A 19,624-nucleotide genomic window follows, 5' to 3' on the forward strand; every position below is an offset into this window, starting at 1 on the left:
GATTCTTGCAATGAATCTCAGTCTGGCATCTGCTTTACCGACGATTAATTTTATATGGTCATTCCATTTTAAATCACTCCTAATGCCTACTCCCAGATAATTTATGGAATTAACTACTTCCAGTTGCTAACCTGCTATGTTGTTGCTAAATGATAAAGGATCTTTCTTTCTATGTAATCGCAGCACATTACACTTGTCTACATTGAGATTCAATTGCCATTCCCTGCACCATGCGTCAATTCGTTGCAGATCCTCCTGCATTTCAGTACATTTTCCATTGTTACAACCTCTCGATATACTACAGCATCATCCGCAAAAAGCCTCAGTGAACTTCTGATGTTATCCACAAGGTCAGTTATGTAAATTGTGAATAGCAACGGTCCTACAACACTCCCCTGCGGCCTACCTGAAATCAGTCTTACTTCGGAACACTTTTCTCCATTGAGAACGACATGCTGCGTTCTGTTATACAGGAACTCTTCAATCAAATCACACAATTGGTCTGATAGTCCATATGCTCTTACTTTCTTCATTAAATGACTGTGGGGAACTGTATCAAATGCCTTGCGGAAGTCAAGAAACGCGGCATCTACGTGGGAACCCGCGTCTATGGCCGTCTGAGTCTCGTGGACGAATAGCGCGAGCTGGGTTTCACACCATCGTCTTTTTCTAAACCAATGCTGAATCCTGAGTAGACTTCTAGTCACCAGAAAAGTCATTATACTCAAACACAATACGTGTTCCAAAATTTTACAACTTATGGATGTTAGAGATATATACACTCCTGGAAATGGAAAAAAGAACACATTGACACCGGTGTGTCAGACCCACCATACTTGCTCCGGACACTGCGAGAGGGCTGTACAAGCAATGATCACACGCACGGCACAGCGGACACACCAGGAACCGCGGTGTTGGCCGTCGAATGGCGCTAGCTGCGCAGCATTTGTGCACCGCCGCCGTCAGTGTCAGCCAGTTTGCCGTGGCATACGGAGCTCCATCGCAGTCTTTAACACTGGTAGCATGCCGCGACAGCGTGGACGTGTACCGTATGTGCAGTTGACGGACTTTGAGCGAGGGCGTATAGTGGGCATGCGGGAGGCCGGGTGGACGTACCGCCGAATTGCTAAACACGTGGGGCGTGAGGTCTCCACAGTACATCGATGTTGTCGCCAGTGGTCGGCGGAAGGTGCACGTGCCCGTCGACCTGGGACCGGACCGCAGCGACGCACGGATGCACGTCAAGACCGTAGGATCCTACGCAGTGCCGTAGGGGACCGCACCGCCACTTCCCAGCAAATTAGGGACACTGTTGCTCCTGGGGTATCGGCGAGGGCCATTCGCAACCGTCTCCATGAAGCTGGGCTACGGTCCCGCACACCGTTAGGCCGTCTTCCGCTCACGCCCCAACATCGTACAGCCCGCCTCCAGTGGTGTCGCGACAGGCGTGAATGGAGGGACGAATGGAGATGTGTCGTCTTCAGCGATGAGAGTCGCTTCTGCCTTGGTGCCAATGATGGTCGTATGCGTGTTTGGCGCCGTGCAGGTGAGCGCCACAATCAGGACTGCATACGACCGAGGCACACAGGGCCAATACCCGGCATCATGGTGTGGGGAGCGATCTCCTACACTGGCCGTACACCACTGGTGATCGTCGAGGGGACACTGAACAGTGCACGGTACATCCAAACCGTCATCGAACCCATCGTTCTACCATTCCTAGACCGGCAAGGGAACTTGCTGTTCCAACAGGACAATGCACGTCCGCATGTATCCCGTGCCACCCAACGTGCTCTAGAAGGTGTAAGTCAACTACCCTGGCCAGCAAGATCTCCGGATCTGTCCCCCATTGAGCATGTTTGGGACTGGATGAAGCGTCGTCTCACGCGGTCTGCACGTCCAGCACGAACGCTGGTCCAACTGAGGCGCCAGGTGGAAATGGCATGGCAAGCCGTTCCACAGGACTACATCCAGCATCTCTACGATCGTCTCCATGGGAGAATAGCAGCCTGCATTGCTGCGAAAGGTGGATATACACTGTACTAGTGCCGACATTGTGCATGCTCTGTTGCCTGTGTCTATGTGCCTGTGGTTCTGTCCGTGTCATCATGTGATGTATCTGACCCCAGGAATGTGTCAATAAAGTTTCCCCTTCCTGGGACAATGAATTCACGATGTTCTTATTTCAATTTCCAGGAGTGTATGTCTATAGTTCTGTACATCTGGTCGACGTCCCTTCTCGAAAACGGGGATGACCTGTGCCCTTTTCCAATCTTTTGGAACGCCATGCTCTTATAGAGACCTACGATACACCGTTGCAAGAAGGGGGGCAAGTTCCTTCGCATATTCTCTGTAAAATCGAACTTGTATCCCATCAGGTCCAGCGGCTTTTCCTCTTTTGAGTGATTTTAATTGTTTTTCTATCCCTCTATCATCTATTTCGATACCTACCATTTTGTTATTTGTGCGACAATCTAGAGAAGGAACTACAGTGCAGTCTTCCTCTGTGAAACAGCTTTGGAAAAAGACATTTAGTATTTTGGCCTTTAGTCTGTATCCCCTGTTTCAGTACCATTTTGGTCACAGAATGTCTGGACATTTTGTTTAGATCCACCTACCGCTTTGACATAAGACCAAAATTTCTTTGAATTTTCTGCCAAGTCAGTATCTAGAACTTAACTTTCGAATTCGTTGAACGTCTCTCGCATAGTCCTCCTCACACTACATTTCGCTTCGCGTAATTTTTGTTTGTCTGCTAGGCTTTGGCTATGTTTATGTTTGCTGTGAAGTTCCCTCTGCTTCCGCAGCAGTTATCTAACTCGGTTATTGTACCGCGGTGGCTCTTTCCCATCTCTTACGACCTTGCTTGGCAAATACTCATCTAATGCATATTGTACGATGGTTTTGAACATTGTCCACTGATCCTCAACACTATCTGTACTTGAGATAAAACTTTTGTGTTGAGCCGTCAAGTACTCTGAAATCTGCTTTTTGTCACTTTTGCTAAACAGAAAAATCTTCCTACCTTTTCTAATATTTTATCTAATATGTTATCGCCACGAGTCGGTTCTCTGTTTAACTGCTCAAGGTAGTTCTCAGATAATGCACTTAAAATATTTCAGTGGATTCTTTGTCTCTGCCACCTGGTAAATTAAAATCTCTACCCAAAACTATAACATGGACGGGAAACCTACTCGAGATATTTTCCAAATTTTCCTTAAGGTGTTGTGCCACAACAGCTGCTGAGCCAGGAAGCCTATAGAGACATCCAATTAATATGTTTGAGCCTGCTTTAACCGTGACCTTCACCCAGATTACTTCACATTTCGGATCTTCGTCAATTTCCTTCTATACTATTGCACTTTTTATCGCTATAAACACGCCTCCCCCTTCACTGTCCAGCCTGTCTCTGCGGTATACTTCCAAACTGAGTTTAGGATTTCATTACTGTTTTCATCTGGTTTCAGCCAACTTTCCGTCCCTAGTACTATGTGGGCATTGGTACCGTTTATTAATGAGAGCAGTTCTGGGACCTTTCTATAGACGCTCCTGCAGTTTACTATTACCACATTAATGTGTCATTCCCTGTTGCGTTTTGCCTACTGCTACCTTTTCGCGTCTCAGGAGGCGTCTTGTCGGGCCTAGGAAGGGAATTCTCTAACCTAAAAAACCCACATGTGCACTCCACACGTACTCCACTACCCTTGTAGCCGCTTCCTGCGTGTAGCGCACGCCTGACCTATTCAGGGGGACCCTACATTTCTCCACCCGATAGCGGAGGTCGAGAAATTTGCACCCCAGATCTCCGCAGAATCGTCTGAACCTCTGGTTAAAACCTTCCACTCGGTTCCGAACCAAAGGACCGCGGTAGGTTCTGGGAACGACACTACAAATAGTTAGCTCAGATTCCACCCCGCAAGCGAGGCTTTTAGCCTTCACCAACTCCGCCAACCGCCTGTACGAACTGATGATGACCTCTGAACCCAGACGGCAGGAGTCATTGATGCCGACATGAGCAACAATTTGCAGTCGGGTGCACCCAGTGCTCTCTATCGCCGCCGGCAGGGCCTCCTCCACATCTCGGATGAGACCCCCCGGCAAGCAGACAGAGTGTACACTGACCTTCTTCCACGACCTTTCCGCTATTTCCCTAAGGGGCTCCATCACCCGCCTAACGTTGGAGCTCCCAGTAACTAATAAACCCCTCCCCCCGTGTGCCTGCTCGGACCTTGCTGAAGGAGCGGCCACATGTCCACCCACAAGCAGAGCGGGCGATGCCACACGGCCAGCCTGGTGCGACGCGAACGCCGTTGAACCCGCCACTCCCCTTGGGCAGAAGGTGGCCCAACCGCGCCCGGTAACCGCGAAGATGTCTCGACAGCAGGGACCGTGGGTAAAGCATGTAACACCTGGGGTACACCAAGCGACGCACCAGAGTCCCCATTGCCGCTACACTCCGAGGCAGCAGCCTGAAGACGGCTGACCGCAGCCAGCAGCACGTTCAGCTGTTCGCGAACAGTGGCCAGCTCCTCCTGCGTCCGTACACAGCAGTCACACATCCTATCCATCCTAAGAAATCAACAATTTACTGTAGAGAGTTAAGAAATCAACTTTTAGCTAGACCGCTAATTGACTAAAGACGACTGATAGCTGACTAAACTGTGGTTACTTGACACTTCTTGTTGGAAACAATGAGAATAAGCACTAACTGTCTCTGGACTGTATTCAAAACAAACACGAAATCTATGGAACACTATTACTACTACTCGAAAGTTAAAGCTTCCTAAAAGCAAAAACACATGGAACAAAAAGTGACAAGTAAGAAAAACACAGTTAATTCTTAAATTTACGTAGCTTGCTGCACATGAGATGTGAAGCAGACGGCAGTTATGACGACGCTCGTTGTGTGGGGAGTTCTTGCTTTGTTTGAGGTCAACCATTCCTTTCTTTTCCCTACGTTGGCATAAAGACACCGTTTCTCGTCACCAGTAACGATACAGGATAGGAATGGTCGGTGTTGTTCACGAATGAATTGATGATGAGATAGCATAGATACACATATGGCCACCTGCTAGTTTTGGCTTAGAGCGTGCAGTACCCATACACCCTATTTTTGAACATTCCCCATTGCTTGCAAATGCCACACGGTGGTGGAATGATGACAGTTCATCACATCTGCCAGTTATCGAGTACACTGACGCGGATCATTGTGGATTAATGTGCTGACACGAACTTCATCGAACCCCGCAGGTATTCCTGAACGTGCAGAGTCACTAACGTCAAAGCAATTCTTCTTAAAGCGAGAAAACCATTTTTTGCTCTGCTATGTCCAATGGCATTATCCTCACACACGGCGCAAATGTTTCTGGTTGCTTCCGATGCTGTCACCCCTCTGTTGAACTTAAACATGAGAACATGTCGGAAGCCTTCCGATTTGTCCATTTGGCACTCAATCTTTTAGCGTTCACAGCTCCACTCACTATCGCCAAATGACAAAATTACATGTAATCTCAAATAGCAACAGTGAACTCCAAACATAAAATGACAATCGATAAATAAAAGAGGAAAATTCCGGGTTTATTTGTCGACTATAGACCAAGTTGGAGAAACTACTGAGATTGGGATCAAAATTAATGGGCAGAAGACAGATATACTACGTTATGCAGATGATATTGCTATAGGCTCGGACACAAAAGAAGATCTAGAGGAAGTCCTCAGAACAATGGAAAGGATTCTAAGCAATCAGTATGGAATAAGTATAAACAAGAAAAAGACTTAAGTGATGGTACGCAGTTTACAAATGGCTCTGAGCACTATGCGACTTAACTTCTGAGGTCATCAGTCGCCTAGAACTTAGAACTAATTAAACCTAACTAACCTAAGGACATCACACACATCCATGCCCGAGGCAGGATTCGAACCTGCGACCGTAGCGGTCGCTCGGCTCCAGACTGTAGCGCCTAGAACCGCACGGCCACTCCGGCCGGCACGCAGTTTACAAGCAGAATACGAACCTCTGAGAATTAGAATTGGAATAGAGGAGCTGGAAGTGATAGAGGAACTTAGCTACCTGGGAAGCAAAATCAAAAGGGATAGCAGAAGCCGGAAAGAAATCGTGAGCAGAATACAAGAGGCCAACATTGCATTTAATCTGAGGAGGAACTTTCTCACCAGTCTGAAAATAAGGAAACGTGTCATGAAAGCTTTCGTTTGGAGTGTAGTCCTATATGGATGTGAAACTTGGACAATGGGAAGAGAAGAGAGAAGACGGTTAGAGGCCCTGGGGATGTGGTACCATAGAAGGACGATGAAGATCAGCTGGAGGGACAAAGTAACAAATGAAGAGGTGCTTAGAAGAGTGCAGGAAACCAGATCTCTGTGGAGGCACATTCAAACAAGAAGAGACAAACTTGTAGGGCAATTACTAAGGCACAACAACATCAATGGAACGATAGCAGAAGAAGCTACTGAGGAAAGGAATTGGCGTGGCTGACCAGGGATATCATACATGCAAAAGTTCATGAATGATGCTGGATGTAACAGTTACGTGGAAATGAAGGGGAAGGCAAACAGAAGAGAGGGATGGCGCTCTGCTGTAAACCAACCTCAGGGAAGAAGAAGAAGAAATAAACCCACAGCAACCGGAATACCGAAATGCAAAACAAAAACTCTACTAAATTATGAGCCAGTCAAATACAATATACGATAATTTGCCTCTGCGCTCCTCATTTTCTCCCTAATCCAACGAATACGTAAATACAAAGTGACTCCAAACGACAAAGATGTAAGTTAATAAAAAGAACATGGAAAGCTGCTGATATGTCTCCCACCAACAGCACTTTGACTGAGACATACGCCTGCTGTGATTCTCGCTGCTGTGCTAGGTATTAAGGACATTTTTCTCCTCTCACGATTAAGTGGTGCTTATTTAATTCAAAAATTACAGATAGTTTTCGAATAGCCTACAGGCAATGGGAAATATTCCTTCATTTTAGTTTTAATCATTGGTGCTCAGGCATCTGCCGACCCTCGAATTTGATAATTAGAAAAATCAAGCAGCGAAGGCTTGTGTGGTTCCCCCTCTCCCACCTGCCCCCTCCCTCTTTACCCGTAGTAATGATCAGGTATCATTTAGATCACCCCCTCAAGATATTTTCCGCATGTTAGTAACGGACCACTTCCATTCAGTTCCTACATTGTATAGACTTGTTTCATTTAACTCATCTTGCTAGGAAGTCCACCTAGTTTCCCTCCACATACCCTCCAATGTAGTAATAGACTTCCTTAATACAGCCACTGCGAAAAATGGCCGTACAATCTAACACATAATTCTTTCAGTTTTGTCAGCGTTCTCTGTCAAGCCGATTTTATTTCAATTTGGAGTAAGATTACTTTACTTTCCTTCCATCTCAACCTCCGTCTCCACCATAGCTGAAACGTCATCTGTACGTATCCATGGGTTCTCCACTTCCAGCTACAGAGGTTGTAACGTGCGCGTGGGGCACACAATACTCATTAAAGCCTGTACTATGGTATGTGAGCGGGGTTCACCTTACGAGACAGGATTTTCGTGTAGATATTGACCGCGTGTACCTGAATGGTGGCAAATCGGACTTACACCCACTCTGTACTAACAATGATCCGTCAAGTAAGTTCAAAATGCAATTGCACGTCAGGATGGACCAAAAGCAACACAGAAGATGCTACCAATTTAATAATAATACGGTCGCCAGCCTAATTAGGCATTAACTGAGTTTCTTCCCTGTACAAGTTGATGTATATTCACGCAAAACAACACGTAGTAACACTGCATAATATAGTAAAATTTTAGAACCAGAAAATCTATTGAACTGATAGTTTCACGTTCTGTACTGATACGGAAAAACCATGAATACATAACACTACACTATAATGTATGCTACAAAACTTCGTACTGTCTATTAATCTGATTAAAATCGGGCATAGGTTACCCTAGCAATAGCACTTTCGTGACACACACAAAATGTCAATTTTGATAAAGATAAAACACTGATAAATTTTGACTTATATATTGACTTTAACTTTTGCTGGTCAAACCAATGTGGAACACTTCAGAATTCAAATGAATAAAAAGGGGGGGGGACCCTGAAACTGTTATGATTACTGTATAAAATCATTGATTACTGAAATTATCATGCGTTCAAGAAGTATATGAGTTACTACTCTTTTTATATTATTTACTTCTCATTTAAATACCTTTATATCCGTCTCGAAATGATTAAACTTCATTACTATATCAATATTAAAGTTATCTTTCAACTTTGTTAGACCTTCGTTATTCATTTACTGGTTCATCAACAAAACAGTTCTTTAAACACCATTCTAACATAACTAGGTCTGCAAGTAATTATTATTAACACCAAATTTAATTTTTCATTTCGGGACACTCGGATTGCACAACATTTGGAAAGGACCCTGTCTAGGTTAATTGTGAGGATAATTAAATGATGGAAAAGTTCTGGTAAAATTTAGGTTATTATTGAGCAGTTCACTCTATGGTCCATACGAATACAGTACTAAAAGTTTCACCCTGCTTTTATCGATGCGGCGGTTGGCGAGCGGCGAGATGGCGAGGCACAGAGCACACATACAACCACAGCTATGGCTCTTGACGTATCGGCACTTTAATTCTTCTAAGCGTCGCAATACTTTTCCATTTAGTGCCTATGGAACTTTGCCATGCTGTGTGGGCGTTGGAACAGCATACCCGAGGCTCAGTGAAACTACGTCTTGCAGGAGAGCCTCCTCGCTCCAGAAGGTGTTGCTCAGACCAACGCCAAACTCCAACTACTACTGCTGAGCCCGTTGTGCCGTGCAGTGCCCGTGCGCATTTTCCCGCGCTCGCCTGCCATCCACCTTTTACCGCTCCCTTACAGACAGGGTATTCACCCGAGGTTTTGCATTCTACATATCCTAACACATTGCCTACGTATGGACCAGACGCACATTTACAATTTTAAACATCTTACAACAGTTTCAACATTTGTTACATTTCAATTCTATTACAATATTGCTTGACATTTGACATAAACAGTAATATTCACATTGAAACTTGTTTACAGTTTTCTTAACACAATGACATGAAACAAAAAAGAAATGAAAGCAGAACATTAATTACACAAGTTGTTCGAAAAATCAGAATAAAAAGTTATTATATGTACAATAGTACAGCGTCGTTGTTGTTACAAGGTGCACGTGCTGAAAGCGGTTGGATGGGATCGCCAGTGGCACAGCGAACACCGTGTCAAGAACGCTTGCTCAGCAGAAACACGCTTCATTATTCGATGCTTCCGTAGAGTCCTCCAACGACAGCGTCCCAGGATCCTCGGAGGCTGGCAAGAGAGTCAGGGTGACGTCGCGTCGGCAGATCTACATGGTAGCCCACGGAAAGTAGTGCATTTAATTTTGTTATTATGATGTTTAGCATGTATCTACACCAGCGTAAGTTACAGATAACTGCTCTACAAAGACTGCCATTGCTAAAAACCCAAACACAATTCTATTTCTTAAAGATTAATTATGCAGATGCTTCCATCATTGGTGATGCTTTGCTGAAGACATTCGCGAAACCTCGTCTTTACACTCTCAATCATTTCTTGAGGCATAGTGTATATCTCTTCCCGTATGGGACGTCACCGAATCGTGAGAACAATCGAGAAAAATATGTAGACATTGGATCATGGGGCAATATGGGCTGTGACCCCATCTTGTTGAAACCATACCTCGTTTAGGCAGTAGTGTTCCTGCAGTTATGGAATGGAGAAATTGCTAATAATGGCCGCATATCGCTCGTAACTGACACTCACTGGCCGGCCATTGTCTTCAAAAACATTTGGTGCAAAGATTGCCCCCATGGAAGTATGATATGCCTGCTCCTAGTTTCTGTATACGTAAATGATCTGCCGGACAGGGTGAGCAGCAATCTGCGGGTGTTTGTTAATGATGCTGTGGTATACGGGTGTGTTTCATCGTTAAGTGACTGTAGGAGGATACAAGATGACTTAGACACAATTTCTATTTCGTGTGGTGATTGACAGCTAACTCTGAACGGATAAAAAGGTAATTTAATGCAAATGAGTAGTACCACGTCGCTTAAATATCTACAGGTAATTTTGCAAAGCGATACGAAACGGAAGGAGCATATCAGGAGTGTCGGTTTACTGGGAGAATTTTAGGAAAATGTGGTTTATATGTAAAGAAGACCACATACAGAACGCTAGTGCGACCTGTTGTTGAGTTGTAGGTTTCCGCACCAGGTCGTATTAAAGGAAGGCATCGAAGCAGTTCAGAGGCGGGATGCTATATTTGTTACCGGTGGATTTGGACAACATACAATTGTTACGGGGATGCTTCAAGAACTCAGATAGGAATCCCTGCAGGGAAGGCGATGTTTTGAAAATTTCTCGGGTATTCAGCCGAGTAGCGTCGTCCAAAAGGCGCGATATTTCGGCAAGACGACTTCTTGCCATCTTCGGCGATGTTCTTTTCGTCGAACTCTATTGAGAAAATTGGCCGAACCGGCATTTGGAGCTGACTGCAGAAATGTTGCACTGATGCCAACGTACATTTCGCCTAAGGAACGCAAAGATGAGATACGAAAAATTAGAGCTCGTCCGGACGCATATAGACACTCGTTTTTCCCTCCCTCTGTTTCCGAGTGGAACAGGAAAGGAAATTTGTCGTTATGTTACAGGGTACCTTCCGCCACGCGCCGGACGGTACCTTGCTTAGTATGTATGTAGATGTAAATATAGATGTAAACTGTCCGCTAGTACACTAGATGACGACCTTGCGGTTAACCTGTGCCGTTTCATAAGTGAGTTGCGGTTTTGTGTCCAAATAACATCGTAAGTTTTGTTTATAGGCAAACCCATTCAGATCGCATTGCATCTGACGTCAAAAAAATTTGTCAGAAATGCATCATCAAAGTAAGCTCTACCCCGTGATGTCCCGACCGTAATTGTTGTTATGAAGATGAACCTCTGAACCCCGTTTCAAAATACTCTGCAAGTACGTGCCAGGGTTTAGTAATGTTCTGGAGTGCTGATGGACATATCGAACTGTCGTGTCAAGGTCCTTGTGTTTCACATTGGTTTCACGTTGTTTTATCCACGTGAATATTGTGCTTCTGTCTGGAACGAGGAAATGGTGATCTGTTCGTTGGCGCTTTGCGCGCTGGAGATCCGCAACACTTTGCCCACAGCGCAACTCCTCCAGTGTTTCATAATACACCTGCCCTGGCTAACGTTCCGTACTGTACTGAGTGGCATACTGTACAGACTTGTCTCATTAATGTGACCTCCTGCCAGAAGCCTACCATTGCAGCGCGGACCACAGTGAGACGTACGCAAAGAGAGATAATAAGGTTCTCGAAGCTACCGGCAGTGGATCTGGAGCCATGCCGACTCTATTGCCGTGGCCAGCTGCGCTATGTTATTTAGTTGAGGATCCATGGCGCGAATAGCTTGATCGAGGAGGTCTCACATATTCTCGATTGTGTTTAAACCCGGGAAATTTCGTGGCCAGGGAGTACAGAAAAATGTTGGTGCACTTCGAACCACGCACATACACTGCGAGCTGTGTGATATGTTGCATTGTTCTGCTGGTCGATGGCACCATGCCGAGGAAAAACGAAATGATGTAGGGTGGACGTGGTCCACAAGGATACATCCATACTGGTGCTGGTCCATTGTGCCTTCCAGAATGACGAGCTGACCCAGGGAATGCTACGAAGACATGCCCCAGATGACAACCCTCCCACCTCCAGCCTGGGTCCTTCTCACCATTGTTGGGGGCTGTTACCTTTCATACATTTCACGCCATACACGCCAGTAGCCATGTGTTATCTGAGAAGGCCACCTGTCGCCGTTCAGTGGATTTCCACTTGCGGTACTGCTGTCCAAATTCCAACCTTTTTCACTGACGAACAGCAGTCAGCATAAGTGCATGGCCTAGGGGCCTGCCGCCGAGGCCCATACGCAGCAACGTTCACTGAACGGTCATTGAGGAGATTGTTGATAGCCTCTGGGTTCATCTGGTTGGTCAGTTGCTCAACATTTGCACATCTAGTAGCCTGTACATATGTCTGCAGCCGTCACTCACCCATGTCGTCTAAGGCCCGTGATGCACCACAGTTCCTTCGCCATCTGTTTTGGATATCGCCATTTTGCTATTCACAGTATACTTTAACCACGGTGGATGCGAACAGTTTACAAACTTAGCCGTTTCGGAAATGCTTCGTCCCTTGGCCCGGGGGTCAATGATTGTTGCCTTTTTGACTTCAGATAGATCGCTCCGGTTTGGACGTTATGACAGCGACTGCACTGTTTTCCGCGTTCCTCTGGGACTGTTTATGTATCCTCCAACGCTAGCGCTGACACTTGCCGTCTGTGGGCGGTTATTGCACGCTGACATCGAATATAGGCGGTGGTCACGCAAATGTGACTGGACAGTGTAAATTGTACAGTCGCATTTCTTTTCAGCCGATGACGAGACGAGCTGGTGGTGAAACTTGGGGTCCTGCCCACTCGTCTCTTACAGGCTGCCTAAAGGATGCTGCCTTCTCGGGTAGCTACACAATAATTCAAGCAAATCACATTAATAGTTTTTATTACAATAACGATGAAATCCCTGGGCCAGCAGGAAAGAGCGGATGAGGTAATATTTGTGGAAAGTGGCCAAAATAAGTTACTTTCAGTTGCACTCACCATATAAACTTTATTTCTTAAAACACACAACCACACAAGCAAGAATCAAAATTCTCAAGATTTTAACGAAAATTCCTTATGCCAAGGCCTTAGACTCACACCCCGCCCTCAAAGCTTTAATTCTGCCGGTACCTCGTCTCCTACCTTCCAAACTTAGTTTCATATCAGCTCACACTCCGCTGCAGAGTGAAAATCTCATTCTGGAAACATCCCCCAGGCTGTGGCTAAGCCAAGTCTCCACAATATCGTTTCTTCCAGGAATGCTATTTCTGAAAGTTTTGCAGGAGAGCTTCTCTGAAGTTTGGAAAGTAGGAGACGAGGTACTGGCAGAAGTAAAGCTGTGAGGAGGGGGCGTGAGTTGTGCTTGCGTAGCTCAGATGGTAGAGCACTTGCCCGCGAAAAGCAAAGGTCCCGAGTTCGAGTCTCGGTCCGGCACACAGTTTTAATTTGTCAGGAAGTTTCATCTATATTATCTGTTTAGACAGACTCGAAACTGAAATACGATATGCAAACGACAATCTCTTGTAAGATTCGCCAGTCGCGAGAAATTGGACCATAACTGTTAACCTGGAAGGGAATAAAATATGATAATTTTCAGTTCATATAGTTGGCCAAACAATCGTATGAAAAAATATACACGCAAAATTAAAGTCTTGCTTTCTGCTTGGCGAAATTGCTTCCCTCATAACAGTGTCTTTCAGGCGAATATTGTGCCCAAAGAAGGACGAAAGCTTGTCGAAGCAAATTTTTGAACTGTAGTGGATCCTCCAGCCTCAATTCCTTCATCAACAGGAAATAACAGTCCTTTTCCCGGTCCCTTCTTTGAAGCCACGGCCGAACCCTGCTGTTCTATTTTTGCCACGTCTTTCTTCCGATTTTTTCTTTGTGTTGAGAGCCGCAGCTACGGTAATACGACCAAGGCGATACCTTCTTCCAGCCTCATGAGCCTTGTCTTCTGTAAGCATTTAAACAACTTTTATAACGAGGGCATTTACACATGTGAGTGACTTATAGTTTCATATAAACTGCGTGAAAACAATTAAGTGTAACATCATAGTGACCGTCTAAAGTACAAATAGATGTAATGCTCTTAGAAAAAGAGATAAAATACCCGAAAGTGAACTAAAGTCATCGATTTACGTGCTGGAAGTTGTCAACAAACACAGCAAACACGTAAAGCAGACGACGTGACAGACATGTACCATATAAACGTTTCTTTTTTTTTTCCCTAGTTGGGCGCTCTACCTCATGAAGCGCTGCAGTAGACAACCATTTTCTTGTGAGAGTCGCACGTCTAGTGTACAACGAGCTTATGCGCCACTCCTGCCAACCTCGGCCGCACGGTACTATACCGGTACTAGCAGACCAGGGGAGTAAAAGAGTCACACGAGAAGAGCCGTCATCCTGTTATTTTTTTTTCCTTTATTGGATTACGATTCCCCCCGAAGGGGGCGGACTGGAAGCAGCTTATTACGCTGCTCTACAGCCTACAGATTTTTTAAAACGTAAGAAAGAAGATAAGAAACAGTAAAAGCAGGCGATAAAACGGTGACGGAAATTGTAAAACGGCGGAAAATTGTGGAAAGTTAAAACATAAAGCAAAGGATTGGCAAAGCTAATAAAATACACAGGAAGCAGACAGGGAACATAGTAGACAGACAATTAAAAAACATGGCGACAGTCTGGTTTCTGTTCACAAGAGATATAAAAATCGCACCCAGCGACAGTATAATGTCCGTTCGCAACACTTCGGAGAAGACACACAACACTAAACACTCACTGTAAACACTGGACTAAAATGTCGGCACAAAGATAACACACCATAGCCGAGGGCAGAAGGGGGGGGGGGACCTGGGTAGATGGGGGGAAAACAAGGAGGGAGGAGAGGAAAAACGAAAGGGGGGAATCAAAGGATGGAGAGGACTCATAAGGGGGGGGGGAGGGGCAGGGCAGACACGAGAGGGAATGGGAAAAGGCAGAGGAGGGAAATGCAAAAGGAATCGGGGGAGAGAAGGGGGCAGAGAGAGGGTAGGTGGGGAAAAAAGAGGTTGGAAGGTGGGGGAGGGAGCCCAGGAAAAGGACGGGGGAAAGGAGGGGGGTGAGGATCAGAGTTAATAGGAGGGATAAATGGAGGGAGAGAGGGAATCATCTGGGAGGGGAGTTGATGGAAGTCACCTTGGGAAAGGAGATGAAGGGTGTAGAGATGGAGGGTAGGGGGGACAAAACAGTGAAGAAGTGGCAGGGGGTGGGGATGGGAGAGGACAGGAGCAACCAGGGGGTGAGGGGGATCAAGGCGGCGGGAGGTGTAGAGTATGCGGATATGTTCGAGGAACAGGAGCAGATGGGGGAAAGGAATGAGGTCATAGAGGATCCGCGTGGGGGACAGGAGGCATATACAGAAGGCGAGGCGGAGTGCATGACACTCAAGGGTCTGGAGGGACTTATAGAATTTGGAGGCAGGGGTCCTGTTATACTGAGACAACAGCCTTATATTAATTTCTTACATGGACGTTATACGAGTGTATAGCAAAGGACACTGATTGTTTGCATGTCCCACCACTTGCGACAACTCATTGTGTCAGTCTTCAATTGAGCCGTGCACAACTCGTGTTCATGCCATTTGTCGTTTGTCATCTTTTTTCACGGTACTGCCGCCTCGTTTCTTTTTCTATTTACTGACGTCAATAACTTCTGCCTGACTTGCCCGTGAGTGGCAGCAGCAGCGCTTATCGATAAGTGCACTGTCGTACCATCTCTGGAGCGACTGATAGTATTTCCGGGTTGTCGTGTGTCTGGAAGTGAGTTGGAGACGGACCTGGAGTGCAGTCGGCCACGGAGCAGCGTCGGCGTCGGAACGCCAGTGAGGTGCTCACAGGCAGTACTTGCCGACCGCTGGGGACACCACACACATGCACTGTCCGACGGAAGATGACTGGAGCAGGATCGACTGTTGGTTGGTCGTACGGTCGGTCGTCTCATCGGCCGACCTGTATTTGGTCTTTTGACCGTTTCCGTGTGTTAAGCACTCGGTCGCTTGGGGCAGAGCAGCGAGGAAGTCTCCGTCGCGCATAGTCAGGCTGGAGCCACTGGCGGGGTGCACGAGCGGTTGGAGTTGTGAGGCGCTTCTTGCGGGGACACTAAAGTTGAGTGCCCACTTAACCTACTATCAAGCCTCAACTGCTATCATATCTGTTCGTTTGATCCTGGTTGTCGCTTTCTGGGAGATCTACAACATCTGTACGTTGAAGTCGGCTAGAGCTGCAGCCGTTTTCCTGTGTGGTGTTTAATTTAATTTAATTCATTCCTTCATAAATGAAGTGCACCAGCGGTATCTTCTGCCTTGTGGCCATTGACGTTCCGGTTACCTGCCCTGGGCGTTAACGTGGTTTTCCGCAGTGTATTCGTGGTCGTGCGGTAGCGTTCTCGCTTCCCACGCCCGGGTTCCGGGTTCGATTCCCGGCGGGGTCAGGGATTTTCTCTGCCTCGTGATGGTTGGGTGTTGTGTGCTGTCCTTAGGTTAGTTAGGTTTAAGTAGTTCTAAGTTTTAGGGGACTTATGACCACAGCAGTTGAGTCCCATAGCGCTCAGAGCCATTTGAACCGCAGTGTATTTTCCTCGCCATGTTGATGCTGTCCAGCACGGCGTGTAGCTCGACAGCTTAGGCGTGTTGGTAGTTTTGGGCGTTTATTATGACTTGGCTGGATTGGGCACCAGCATCAGAACGTTGTGTTATTGACATCTTGTCGTCGTTTTGCCGGTCGGGTGGAGCAGAACTGATCTTGTTGGTTGGTTCGACAGCTGGCTTTCGGTTGGGTTGCCTTCCGATTAAGAGGTTGTCGGTCTGGCTGCCCGTCTCACCTAAACGTGTGCTAGTGTTACCTTCTCAGGCCGATCCTTGGAAACTTCTGAGCGCCGCTCCTTGTGTTTTACATAGTGATTTCCTTTTTAGTTCAAATGAGTCAAATGGCTCTGAGCACTATGGGACTTAATTTCTGAGGTCATCAGTCCCCTAGAACTTAGAACTACTTAACCTAAGGACATCACACACATCCATGCCCGAGGCAGGATTCGAACCTGCGACCGTAGCGGTCGCGCGGTTCCAGACTGTACCGCCTAGAGCCGCTCGGCCACCACGGCCGGCTCCTTTTTAGTCTTAAGTACTCTGTGTGACCTTCAGCCGAGTTTTTAGCTTATTAATATTGCAAGGCTTTTCTTCTTGGGCCTTAAACCGTAAAAAAGATTGTTTTGTTGGTTAGTATGTGGCCTTCAGTCGAGTTTCAGCCTTTCAAAATTAAAATCGAAAATTCCTTATGCCAAGGCCTTAGGCCATAAAATGCTTTCAAGTTGGTATGCGGCCTTCAGCCGAGTTTTCAACCTTTTAAAATCAAAAGCTGAAGGCCTTCAGCCGAGTTTTCCAGCTCAGATGGTAGAGCACTTGCCCGCGAAAGGCAAAGGTCCCGAGTTCGAGTCTCGGTCAGGCACACAGTTTTAATTATCCAGGAAGTTTCATATCAGCGCACACTCCGCTGCAGAGTGAAAATCTCATTCAGATAATATAGATGTATGCTGTGGAATCCATAACTCGTTGAGGGATAAGTATTTGAAGGTACTTGTTTCCTGTATTGCTGAATCAAAAGGAACGTGAAAACTTTCACTTCACTTCTACTTTCTTAGAGGTTCCAGCAACTGAAGAGGAATGGCTTAAAATAGCAGCAGCTATTGATAAATTGTGTAACCGAGATAATAATACTTACCGAAAATTGCAGCTATTTCATACGTACGTTAATTTTTGTGAGACGATCAACCTGTTGTGCTATGCTTCACTGAGAAGGACAGAGGTACACAATTCACACAGAAATTCGCGCCGTTTGTCAGCTGTACTCCGCACTTGGTCGTCTGCGCAAAAGCGAAGCACCTACATACTCCTGAGCATAGGATCCATCCTATTCACCCTTCCGGTGATCGTACGCGTGAATCTCGTGCAAATAGCCCCTTCTACACGATAGGCGCCGGCGGAAGGGTGCACCATGGGTAATATCGCAAGCTCACACGTCCCGTATAGAGCGGGATTTACATTCTCTTCTTGTAGAGGCCGCTCCTGTCGTGGTGACGTTCTCGTCAGCGTGCTATTGGCTGTCGTCGTCCCACAGCCTTCTCTGCTCTTGCGTTCTTCTTCTTCCTGCTGGCGCCTTTCGTTACGTCGGAACACCAATTGGAAAGAAGTGAGAGGGGTTCACAGTTCCGGAAATTACCAGACAACCAAGGAAATCTTCCAAAAGCCGTAGTCAAGACTGGACAATGTGAATTATTTTTACTTCTACGTCAATTGCGAAAATTAATAATCTGTGATGTATACTGAATGTTATGTACTGTATATCAAAGCGTGGTTGTCACTGTATGGAACGATGTGACGACGCGCTATATCTGAATCTCATAGCCCTTATGTGACATGCAGTGAGGGCAGGTATCTTAGCGTGTCAGTCGCTACTACTGATCCTTGTGAACCTACGAACGACTCGTCTAAAAAATGAATTGGAACAGATCTTTAACAGTCCCACTTTACGCAGCTGGTAGTAAAGGGTCATAGATACAGGTAACCGACTCAGCTATTAACGTTTTTAGTTATGTAAAATTTTTCCCTTCTTTCTCACATTTTTAGTGTGTAGGAACACATAATCAAACCTCGTAACTGTCTTGTAATCGCCGGCCGCGGTGGTCTCGCGATTCTAGGCGCGCAGTCCGGAACCGTGCGACTGCTACGGTCGCCGGTTCGAATCCTGCCTCGGGCATGGATGTGTGTGATGTCCTTAGGTTAGTTAGGTTTAAGTAGTTCTAAGTTCTAGGGGACTGATAACCACAGCAGTTGAGTCCCATAGTGCTCAGAGCCAATTGAACCATTTGTCTTGTAATCGTGGAAAAGAATGTCTGTATCTCTTCTTGTTTCTTTTCTTTACTGTAATTTCTTAGTCACACTGTATATGCATGGATATTCCTTTAATCCGTAACCCCATTTAGATATAATGTTACAGTTAAATACACTTCATCGGAGCCCCACATTCCATCACACCTTCATATTGTAATACTGTAATATAAAATAATTATTTAACTAATAACGTGGGATAAAGAACGAATTATAATATTCACCAGATCATTTCTAAACATTACTTTGCAGTAATAATTCTAAACACATTCCTTAAATCTCACACTATACGAACACAGTTGTTAAATTGTACAAGTACAATATCGGAAATTCATAGCGGAACATGAAAGGCAACATCACCAGCTTCTTCTTCTTCTTTTTTTCTTATTTCTTCGTGCGTTTCCTACAAAGCCAAACACAACGAATGCAGATTCATCACTGTCTAAAGGCTAGCATCATTTCGTAAGTATCCTGCCCTATATAAAACATTGTGTTGCCATTTACCTTATAACATTAATTCTCTTCGACACGCACAGAAAAAAAATTGGTGAAAACAACAACGAAACGAACGTTGTCCTCACACGATCTATTCCTCAACGCACCTAACACATAGCTGACAACATGGATCTAAGAACTCCATAGTTCACACTGGTTCCACTAAATGTCGGATGGCACAAGGCATACGAATTTTATACTTGTCGTACAAATTAGGAGCCCGTGCAATATCAACATCTTTGCAATAACAAAGAAATCACAGTTCGAAACCCGGCATTACCCGGTTACTTATTTTGCCAATTTTCTATTTCAAACGAAACCTTACACGCACTTCTGCAATAGACTCGGCGTGAGATGATCCTGGACAACTTACGTACCTTTGCAGCGGTTCCTTAACGTAAAAGTCTCTGAGGCAACTCCTCATCATAGCTCTACAGAAGGCTTCTGGTTTCGCCTAAAGTTG

This window comes from Schistocerca serialis, chromosome 8 (genome assembly GCF_023864345.2).
Source record: "Schistocerca serialis cubense isolate TAMUIC-IGC-003099 chromosome 8, iqSchSeri2.2, whole genome shotgun sequence".
In the NCBI taxonomy this organism is placed as follows: Eukaryota; Metazoa; Arthropoda; class Insecta; order Orthoptera; family Acrididae; genus Schistocerca; species Schistocerca serialis.